At 32.9% G+C, this 12009-nt stretch overlaps 1 long non-coding RNA gene across 1 annotated transcript in view; it reads right to left on the bottom strand.

Moving 5' to 3' along the window:
* LOC141543270 (uncharacterized) overlaps positions 1-12009 on the bottom strand; it is a 198854-nt gene that overhangs the window by 22268 nt on the left and 164577 nt on the right. Inside the window, exon 2 of the long non-coding RNA XR_012482398.1 lies at positions 3979-4038. This is a non-coding gene — a long non-coding RNA (uncharacterized LOC141543270). The remainder of the gene's footprint in view (positions 1-3978; positions 4039-12009) is intronic.

Below are 12009 nucleotides of genomic sequence, written 5' to 3'. Positions count from 1 at the left end.
GCTTTTCTGACAGACACTGCAGTAGTTTACCATTTCATTCTCCAGTTAATTTTACAGATGAGAAAACTGAGGCAAACTGGGTTAAGAGACTTGTCCAGGATTTTATGTCTAAAGCCAGATTTGAACTCAGGAAAATGAGACTTCTACCCATTATACCACTTAGCTGTCTTGACATGTATCTATGGGCTATCTATTTCTACTCCAGCCTTACTATATAAGTCCTTCAACTCTAAGTATCTACCTGGGACTAGAACCTGTTATCCTTTCCTTCTCTTCCCCTAGAATAAGTAGTAAATATATGAACAGTTTTCTTTGCCTAGGTAAAGAAAGTAAGAAGTACTATAACAAATAAATAAAACATGCATAAAAATTTTATATCCCCACTTTAATTTGCATTGCTCTAATTAGTAGGTTTGGAGAATTATTTTTCAAAAGACTGTAGACAGTCTGAGTTTCCTTACAGATTTTTATCCTTTGGGCAATTGTTGTTATTCAATAAATCTGAACCACATCAGAGATGAGAGCTTTATTGGAGAAAATTGCTGCAAAGATATTTTCTCAGTTAATTTTATCACTTTTATGCTTAATTTTAGTGGATTTGTTTATGCAAAAAGTTTTTAACTTTATGTAATCAAAATTATCCATTTTGTCTTTTATGATCCTCTCTATCCTTTTGTAATCTATCCATAAATCGAAAAAGTCCTTTTCCTCTTGTTTCTTCAATTTGTTTATAACATGAATTTTTACATCTAAATCAAATATTCATTTGGATCTTGCTTTGATGTAAGGTGTGAGGTGTTAGTCTTAATCTAATTTCTTCAAAACTGCTGCCTGGTTTTCTCAGAAGCTTTTTTCCTCCCAGTAGTCAGTCTTTACCCTAGTAGCTGAGATCTTTGTGTTTAATGAATAACAGTCGTCTATGTTAAGTTGCTTCCATATGTTGTGTACCTAATCTATTCCAAAGATGGATATCTATATTTTAAAAACAAAATTTTGTCAAATTGTTTATATCAAATTATTTTGAGAATGACTGCTCTGTAGTATAGTTTGGGATGTTACTACTAAGCATACTTTGTTCCCCCTTTCCCCCCCTTGAGATTCTTGAAGGGTGTTTTGGCCTCCACATGAATTTTATTATTTTTATGCTTCTATAAAGTAACTCCTTGATCATTTAATTAGTATTGAATTGGATAAGTACATAAATTTAAGTAGTGTTGTAGTTTTTATTATATTAGCTAATCTGGCCTATGAACAAACAATTTATGCCTCTCTTATTTGTCTTTATTTCTGTCAACAGTGGTGATGATATCATTCCTACATGTGTTTTGATAAATAGACTCCCAAGTATTTTATAAATTTGTACATATATGATATGGAATTCTCTTTCTATCTCTTCCTGCTGAACTTTATTGTATGTTGATAATTTGTGATTTATTTTATATGCTGCAACATTACTAAAATTATTGATTCCTTTCAATTAATTTTAGGTCACACTAGGGTGCCTTAAGTATACTACCATGCCATCTGAAAAAAAGTGATATGACTTTTTTTTAAACTATGCTTATTCTCTCAGTTTCTTCTCCTTACCTTATCATTAGATTCAAAATTTCCAAAATTATATAAAAAATGGTAACAACAGATATTCTTGTTTTGCCACTCATTTTATTGGGAAAGATTATAGCTCATCCCTTTGAACTTATAATGACAGATACTATTTATCATTTTCCAAACGTGAACTTATTCTTACATTCTTGAGTGTATGTGTGTTTTAATAGAAATACATGTAATATTTTGTTAAATGCTTTTTTGTGTCTATTGATATATAATTTTTGTTGATTTTGAGCAGTTAGATGGGATGGTAGATAGAACATGAAATCTACAATTGATTTAGAATTATTGAAATTCAGGCTCATTTACATATTATCTTTGTGACTCTGGGCAAGTTCTTAACTTTTCTTTGCCTCAGTTTCCTCATTTATAAAATAGGCATAATTATAATGTCTATTCCCCAGGGTTATTATGAAATTAAAGATAATATTTGCAATGACTTTACAATTTTCAGGCAGTCCAATTATTCTTATCTTTTCTCTTCTTGATCTCTTTTCCAGTTCTATTGTTTTTCTTGTTGCACATTCTGTTCTATTTTTTCCTTCTTTGTAATCTGTTTTGTTATTTCTTGGTTTCTCATGAGTTCATAGACTTCCTCTTGCCCAATTCTAATTTTCAAAGAGTTATTTTTGACTTTGAGACTGCATCTCTTCTAGTTGGTTAACTTTTTTTCCCCCCATAATCTTCCTGGCATTTTTGGATGGTTTTTATTTTAATTTTAGTTATTTCTCCACATTTCTCATTTGATTTAAAATTTTTTTGAGTTTTTATATAAATTCTCTTTGGGCATGGAGTCTTTTAATATTACTATTTGGGACAGAAGCTTTTTAAAATTCAGTATCTTCCTCTGAAGATGAACTCCAGTCTTCCCTGTTTCCATAGTATATGTTTCCATGGTGGGGGTCTTTCTTCTTTGTTCATTTTTTTTTAAAAAGAGATATTAATATAAATACCTGAGATGGGCGGGATGGTGACTATGGCTTTACTTCAGCTCTTTCCTCTGACTAGGAACCCGAAACCAAAAACTCCCTCCTCCAGCAAGTGCCAGCAGCCAGCATTACCCCTGCCCCATACTTCTGCACTCACTGGTTATACTGGTTCCTTCTCACCTAGGGCTAAATTTCTGCAGTACATCTGGGTCAGGCATTCCTAATCAGCCAAAGTTCCATCAGTCTTCCCATACACACACCAAAGGACTTTGAAACAATAATGCAAGAAATAATCCAAGAAAATTGTGCTGGAGTGATAGAACATGAAGGGAAAGTAGAAATAGAAAAAAATCCACAAATCACCACCTCAATGAAATCCTTTGTGGAAAACATGTAGGAACACTATTGCCAATTTTTTTTTTTTTTGAGGCTGGGGTTAAGTGACTTGCCCAGGGTCACACCGCTAAGAAGTGTTAAGTGTGTGAGACCAGATTTGAACTCGGGTCCTCCTGAATTCAGGGCTGGTGCTCTGTGCCACCTAGCTGCCCCTTATATTAACAAATTTCAAAACTCACAGATCACATATAAAATTTTGCAAGAAACAAGAAAAAAATAATTAAAATACACTGGAGCTACAATTAGAATTGTACAGGATCTATCAGCAGCCACAATGAAAGATCACAAGTCCTGGAATCATATCTACTGACAATCAAAAGTACTAAGGGTGATGCACAAAATATCATACCCAGCAAAATTATCTATCATTTTGAATGAGAAAAAAGGACATTCAATGAACTTGCAGATTTTCAGTACTCTCTATCAACCAAATATAATAGAAAATTTAACATATAAAAGCCAATATGACAGATCAGTCTCAAGGAACACAATATGGACAAATTGTTTATGTTTTTTTTTTACATGGGAAATGTATAGCGTATGTTTAAGATTGACATGAACAATAGGACAGCTCAAACAGAACGACTGGGACAGAGTTAAAGTAAAAATAGAAATGACGTCATATAAATGAAGTACAGAGGAAGAATAAACAAAGAGGCATTAGAGGGGGGAAAAGAGCTCATAGTTCTGAAAACTTACACCAGAAATGGGTTATATAGACAACTATATAACACACACATACACACACACATACACACACACATACACACACACATACACAATGAAGGGTATAGCACCCTCTAAGATTTATAAAAAAATAAGGGGAGAAGGATGGGCAGACAGGGAAGCAAAGGGTGAGGGAAGAAGATAAAGGAGGGATCCATAGTGGGGGAGAGATGAAGTAACAAGCAAGGCAAATTAGGATTAGAATTAAATCAAAGAGTCATAGCGGGAATAGGAAAGATATTTGTGTGTGTATATATAGGGGTATATAAGTATGTATAGACCACTCCTGAAGTCAGGAGGACCTGAGTTCGAATCTTACCTCAAATACTTAACACTTCCTGGATGCATGAGGCTGGACAAGCCACTTAACCCCAATTACCTTAGCAAAAAAAAAAAAAAAAAAAAAAAAAAGAGTTAGAAGGGAAAAAAAAGTGTGTATGTATGTATGTATATATCTATATATGTATACACAAATATATCCTTTCTTAACTATAAACTGCTTAGGAGTGATGGAAGGATGAAAGAGGGAAAAAAGAATAAAGTAAAAAGGTACATAGCAGAGAACAAAAGAATAATTTACAAAGAAATAAAAGATGGACATTCACAAATATAATTTTTTCTACTAATATGTATGCTTTCTTGAACTGGTATTTGTTGTCATATTTTTTTAACAAGAAAAAAACTTTACAAATGTTAAAGAGCTATACAAATGCTAGCTGATGTTGTTAATCTTAATACATTTATAAGTTTTCCTAATACTTTTCTAATAATTTCCTAATATATTAAGCCAACTGTATATTCTTATATAAATCTAACTTTGCCATAATGTGTTATTTTTTGATAGGTAAATTTTAGTTTCTTTACCAATGTTTGTTCAAATTTTTTGCATCAATATTCTTTAGAGATATTAGTCTATCATTTTCTTTTTTGAGTATCCCTGGCTTATGTATCAACTAAGTTCAATTTTATCAATGACTGAAAATTCTGTGGCAGATTGGAAACTCAGTAGTCTATACGAGGCATTAGTGACTAATTTTTTCCAAAAGTTTTCTCTCTCTTTTAAACAATTCTGCATTTTCTTTATATTGTGCTGTAGTATTTTCAAGGAATTGACAGAAATTATTGTCTTATTTTCTTTTGAATTGGTAAAGAGTTAATTCACTCTCCTTTAAAGTGCAATATTTATTTATTGTGTTGTACTCTTTTCTGAAATACTTATTTACTTTTTCTTTTTTCTTTATAAGTTTCACTATTGGTTTATCTGCTTAGGAGTTGGACTTATGTGGAGGTTTTCTCTTAGATTTGTCTTTTATTTTTTGTTTTGTCTATTCATAATGTAGCACCTAGCCTGGCATGTAGTAGGTTCTAAAAGTGTCTGTTTACTGATTGATTCACCTTTTTCATGTATTATCAACTATTATTTTCCCTCCACACTGAACTCTCTTCTTATGTTTGCCAAAATGTATATTTTCTTTTGCACAAATCAATGGGATTGAAGAGCTTTCCACTGGAAATATACAGGAGACGACTACCAGTAGACGACTATTGTGAATTTTATAGATCCCTTTCCTTGAGACATAAAAACATCTGCTACTTTATTTTGTGTTACTAAGAAAGTTTGTTTTTGCCTATTGTGATGTTGGGAAATTCATTTGAGTCACTGTCATGAGACAAATATACACTTTAGGGCACAGAAAACTATCTTATAGGAAAATGGGAGTAAAAGGGGACAAGAGAAGCAAAGGAACTGATAGAAGGGAGAGCAAATTAGGGGAGGTGGTGGTTGGAAGCAAAACATTTTGGAAGCAAGGGTTAAAGGGGAGAGAGAGATAGAAGGAAATATAACAGAAAACAAAATTTAGGGAAATATACAGAAATCATAAATGAAAAAAATTACAGGAAGTTTCTCTGATAAAGACATCGTTTCTCAAATATGTGGAAACTGAGTGTTTCACACTGAGTATTTCAAAGAATACAAGTAATTTTTCAATTATTCTATAGTCAAAGAATATAAATGAACAAGTAGTTTTCTGACTAAGACATAAAAAATATTCACAATCATGAAAAATTCTCTAAATCACTGATGAGAGAAATGAAAATAACTACTCTGTGATACTATCCAACACATATAATTTTGGCTAATATGACAAAAGGAAAATGACAAATGTTGGAGGATTTGTGGGCAAAATAGGACACAAATGCATTATTGATGGAATTGTTAAATGATTCAACAATTCTGGAGAGCAATTTGAACCTAAGCTCAAAATGATAAAACTATGTTTTCCTTTTCACTGAGCAATATCACTACTAGGTCTGTATTCCCAAAAGATAATGTACAAAAATATTTAAAGCAGCTCTTTTTGTGGTGGCAAAGAATTGAAAATTGAGGAGATGTCCATCAATTAGAAAATGGCTGAAATATTGTAGTATATGATAAATTTATTATTATGCTATAGTTCAGGATTTTTTCTACTTATGATCCTTTTCACCTAAGAAATTTTTTATATGAACTCAGGCTTATAAGTATATAAAATAGGCATGCAAATAAAATATTTGCTGATAACAAATCATAATTATATGACCCCATATTCAGTTATGTGACCTCACTAGAGTCATGACTGATAGTTTAAAAAGCTTTGTTGTAACAGATGATGAACAGGATGTTTTCAGAAAAAATCCTGGGAAACTAGGTGAACTGGTACAGAATGAAGTGAGTATAAACAGGAGAACAAAGTACACAGTGACAACAATATAGTATGATGAGCAATTTTTTAAAAGCTTTTTATTTTTAAAACATATGCATGGATAATTTTTTTTCCTGAGGCTGGGGTTAAGTGACTTGCCCAGGGTCACACAGCTAGGAAATGTTAAGTGTCTGAAACCAGATTTGAACTCCAGTCCTCCTGAATTCAAGGCTGGTGCTCTATCCACTGCACCACCTACTTGCCCCACATGGATAATTTTTCAACATTAATCCTTGCAAAATCTTATGTTCCAATTTTCTGCCCTCTTCCCCCTGACTCCTCTCCTAGATGGCAAGTAACCCACTATATGTTAAACATGGTAAAATATATGTTAAATCCAATATTTGTATATAAATTTATCAATTATATTGCTACACAAGAAAAGTCAAAACAGAAAGGAAAAAATAAGAGAAAACAAAATGCAAGCCAACAGCAACAAAAAAGTGAAAATGCTGTGCTGTGATCCCCCATTATCTCATTATTGAAAAGAGCCACATCCATCAGAATTGACCATCAAATAATCTTGCTGTTGCCATGTACAATGATCTCCTGGTTCTGCTCATTTCATTTAGCATATGATGAGCAATTGTGAATGATTTAGCTCATCTTATCAATCCAATGATCCAAAATAGTTCCAAAGGACTTAAAATGAAAAATGCTATCTACCTCCAGAGAAATCACTACTACAGTCTGAATACAGGTCAAAGCATACATCTTTTGCTTTTGGGTTCTTTTGGTCTGTGTTTTCTACACAATATGGCTAATATGGAAATATGATTGGCATGATTGCACATGGAGAGTCTGTGTCAATTTACTTGGTTTCTCAATGAGAAAGGAAGGGAAGGAAGGATGAGGAAAAATTTAGAACTCAAAATTAAAAAAATATTAAAAGTTGTTTCTATATGTAATTGAATAATTATTTTTAAAAAGAAACATAAAAGAAATTATTTTCTATCTCTTGGACCAAGAGAAATGTGATTATGTTAAGTAAAAACATTTTGACACTGGCAAATCAGTGAAAAAGTAGAGCAGGATTATTGTTCCCCAAGTATTCAGATATGATTTGGAGCACAATATCAATTTGGAGCATGAATCAATTCCTCCTCTTTCCCAGATTGCTTATGATCATCTTTTTACTGGAATGAGGTTCATTCTGCATCATTCAATGAAGAAATTAGAGTGTCTACTTCATCAGAGACATGTTGTATAAATGGGGGTGGAGAGAATGAGTGTGGGAATTCTCTGGAGGAAATCATCTAGCAGGCCCTTAGAACTATGATTATGACACATGTAAAAATATATCTCAAACAAGTTCACACTAAACTTTGAGCCAAAGAACAAGCTTCAGGCTCATGATTCATGTTCATAGTTTTTTTCTTTTTAAAATAAGTGGAACATAAAATATTATTTTCCCAATTAAAGTGTTATTATTTTCCTTCTAGTAATGATATTTTGAAGATAGTCTTCCATTTTATATTTATCATGATGACCTTCTTAAAGTATTATTCATGAAAAATGAGCTTTTCAGATGCCTTGATTTTTCAACTATGAGCCAATAACTCAGCTGGTCCTCACTTCTAAGGCTCTGACCCAATGACTTTGATGAACTATTAGTACTAGAAGATACATGAACAATTGTCTTTTTCATAATGTATGTCAAATGTCATTATAAAGGACTGAAATCTCATCATATTACAATAAGATACTCATATTTTTAGTTATATCTTTTTTTTACCATCCTTGAAATGTGCTAAATTAGAGAATATATATATATATATATATATATATATATATATATATATATATATATGCATGTGTCAAAAATTTATATTTCAGTTTAATGAATGATATGCTATGTACGTGAAATGTTTGGAATGATTAGCTATTAATAAAGGGTAACATTTTCTGTGAAGGTAAGAAAAGCTTCCCTGAACTTCCATTATTTTTCTCTTGTGTCTTCTGATTAAATCATTCAGGAACAAAACATCATTTGTTTAGTTTTTCTTTATGACCTTTGAACATTTTGATAGTGAAATGCTTGTTGGCTGTGTATTACTGTATAGTTAACAGAATGGTGGTCTTGTTAGGAAATCCATATTCAAATCTCACATCAGAAGATTACTAGTTTTGTGACCATAGGCAAGTGGCTTAATCTCTTTCAGCTAGTTACCTTAACTGAAAATGAGGAAAACAATGAGCTGATTCAACAAAACTTTATTAAGCACCCAATGTGTATAAGACACTGTGTTAGATGAGAGATTTGGTTACTCTGCAGATTACTGACAAATATTAGGCATTAATAAATCTTAATTGACATGTATTTAGCTGTTACCAAGTGCTATTTACTGAAAAGATATAGCAAGCATTAAAGAACAATCCTATTTTCCTAACTCAGGTTAGATTCTCTCCTATTCTGCTTTGGCTTTTGGTAATTTTGGAGGAAATAATTTTCAATTGAATAATGAAATTGGAAGTCAGATGGTAAAGACTGAGGAGTGAGTGAGAAGGAAGGAAGTTGAGGCAACAAGCATAGCCAGCTTTTTCTTGCAATTTGGCTGAGAAAAATTGACTAGCTACTGTTGGTAATATGAGTTAATAGCATTCCTAGACAGACAAATGTCAATAATAGATCAAAAGCATCATGTTATTAATGCTAAGAATATTTCCAGTTAGCTAGAGGACAGATAGGGTGTATCAAAGGGATATAAAAATTGACTTCTAATTAGATACAAGAGAAAGATTTAGTACTAATGTACCAAACAAAGGGCGTCTACTATGAGGAATATTACCCAATCTAACAATATAGATTACCAGAAAAGTTACCAGTACAAGAAGACTTTTATCTTGGGTCATCATTTGTGAACCTAATTAGTACTTTGAAACACCTCAAAAACTTCAGGGTTGGTTGGTATCTGAAATTTTCAATGAAAATAATATTTGGCCATGTATCTAATTTAGTGAAAACATTTAACTCAGTCCTCTTGGTCAGCCAGGGTAGTTGGTAAAGGATTTTCATTCTAAACTTAGTTTTCTACCATATAACATTGCAAATGTTTTTAAGGCACTAGAGACTGACAATCAAATGGCAAAATGTGTACAAATGCTTTTGGAATTACTTCTCTGTAGACTTATTTTGTGTCATCTCAGCATATTGTGGGTCTAATCTTAGACTACAAGCCATTAATGGGATTCAATGAGCTTGACAACTCATTTTCTCTTCTCCATATTAAAGTAGTCCAACCATTCTAGAATCTCTGGAGTACTCACCCTTGCCTCCCCTGATACTTCTTGCATCTGATGTAGGCTTTCATCACCTCACATTTGGACTGTTGCAATAGCCTGCACAACAATCCATCTCCATCTCCATCTCCAATCTTCCTCAAATGCTATCTGACCAGATCACCTCCCTATTCAGTAAACTCTAGAGGTCCGCTTAACCTCTGGGATAAAATATGAAATCCCTAATTTGGCTTTTAAATAATTTCATAATCTGTTTCCTTTCTATCTTTCTGGTTTTTTTTTATTTAACTATTCCATGTATTCTGAAGTCTAGTGGTACTAGCTTTATTGCTCTTCTTCATATATGGCAATTCATCTCTGTACTCCAAGCACTTTCCCTGACTTCCTTGGTGTCTGTAATAGTTTTCATCCTCTCCTCTGCCCCCTGGCTTCCTTCAAATTTCAGATAAAGTCCTTTTTGTAAGAATCCTTTTCTAGTCTTCCTACTCTTAGGTGTTCCTTTTAAGACTATCCCCAATTCGATATCCCAAAGAGATTATAAAGCAGGGAAAAGGACCCACATGAGCAAAAAGGTTTGAAGCAGCTCTTTTGGTGGTGGCAAAAAAACTGGAAACAATGGATGCCCATCAGCTGGATAATGGCTGAATAAGTTATATGGTATATGCATGTAATGTAATATTATTGCTCTATAAGAAATAATAAATAGGCTAATTTCAAAATTCCAATTGATATTGCTAAGTTAAGCGAGTAGAAACAAAAGAACATTGTACACAGCAACAAGATAATGTGATGGATGATCAACTGTGATGGATTTGGCTCTTTTTAACAATGAGGTTATTCAGGTAAATTCTTATAGATTTGTGATGGAGAGTGTTACCTGCATCCAGAGAGAGGACTAAGGGGACTAAATGTTGGCCACAACATAGAATTTTCATCTTTGTTGTTGTTGCTGTTGTTGTTATTGTTTGCTTGCTTATTTTTCCCCTATCATTATTTTTTTCCTTTTTAATCTGATTTTTCTTGTGCAGCATGATAAATGTGGAAATATATTTGAAAGAATTGTACATGTTTAATATATATTGAATTGTTGTCTAAGAAAGAGGGGAGGAGGGAAGGGAGGAAGAAAAACATGGAACTCAAGGTTTTGCAAGAGTGAATATTGAAAACTATCTTTGCATGTATTTTGAAAAATAAAAAAGATGTAAAAAATTCTAATTGACTAACTGATTACTATCTGACAGGCAGTCTGTCAGACTCTGGGTGTACAATGGAAGGAAAAACTTGTAATTTTACTGATAAAGGGGATTATTGTTGAAAACACTTTTTATATTAATAGGGGCTGGACCTTCCTGTGAATCCTACATTTTAAATAATTGTCTAGAGCAATGAGAGATTAAATAACGAACTTATGGTCACATATATGTCAGAGACCTGGTAATCCAGGTCTTTCTTATTATTAGGACAAGAAATAGTCTCTAACTTATATCCTATTGAAGACTTACTAGCTTTTGATGTTTCTCATATGCCAGGTAGATTTATAAAAGAAGCTTCAGAGAACCGCATCCTGTTACCTATAAATACCCTGCATGAATATATCTCTTAGTCCTCAGACTCTGAGGCTCTGGCAAATAGCTCTTGTACACTATTTCAATTACTCTGCTTTCAGAATGATCTAATCATATAATTTCATCTGACTGAATGATCCAATTTGGAGAGACAAAGAAATTATGATTGAGGGTTGCATATTACCAAAGGTTATTTCAATAGTGAATATGTAAGCTGTGTTTTCTATAAATCTTGAAAAGCTTCAGAGATTTGGATGTCCAGACAGTTTGTTCTCTCATAGTTTTAAGTGGACCTAAGAAGAAATCTCTGAGTCTGACAGTTTTATTGATGTTGTTTTTCAAATGTATACTGCAGACCTATGATTTTACATATAATACTATTCTGGGAGGCACAATAACCCTTATCAAATGTTGTTTGAACAGCCACATTTACCCTTCTGCATCAATTCTCAGAGTTATATATTCCCAGGAGAACACCAATCAATAAACATTTATTAAATTCTTTACTGTGATAAATGCTGGGAATGAAAAAAGGGGCAAAAGACAATCCTTGCCTTTAAGAGACCTACAATCTAATGGAGGAAAGGCACCAGAATTAAGAGGAATTTTACTTGGGCCTTAAACGAAGCCGAGAAAATGAATAAGCAGAGCTGAGAAGCAATAGCATTCCAGGCTTGAGGGACAGTCAGAAAAAATGCCCAGAGTCTTCTCCATAGAACAACCAGGAGATCAGTGTCATTGGATCAAAGAGCACATGATGGGGAGTGAAGGGCCAGAATACTAGAAAGGTAGAAGAGGACT

Source organism: Sminthopsis crassicaudata, chromosome 5 (assembly GCF_048593235.1).
Source record: "Sminthopsis crassicaudata isolate SCR6 chromosome 5, ASM4859323v1, whole genome shotgun sequence".
NCBI classification, from domain to species: domain Eukaryota; kingdom Metazoa; phylum Chordata; class Mammalia; order Dasyuromorphia; family Dasyuridae; genus Sminthopsis; species Sminthopsis crassicaudata.
The sequence above is the reverse complement of the archived record's forward strand: the minus strand, read 5'-3'. Positions and strand labels throughout refer to the sequence as shown.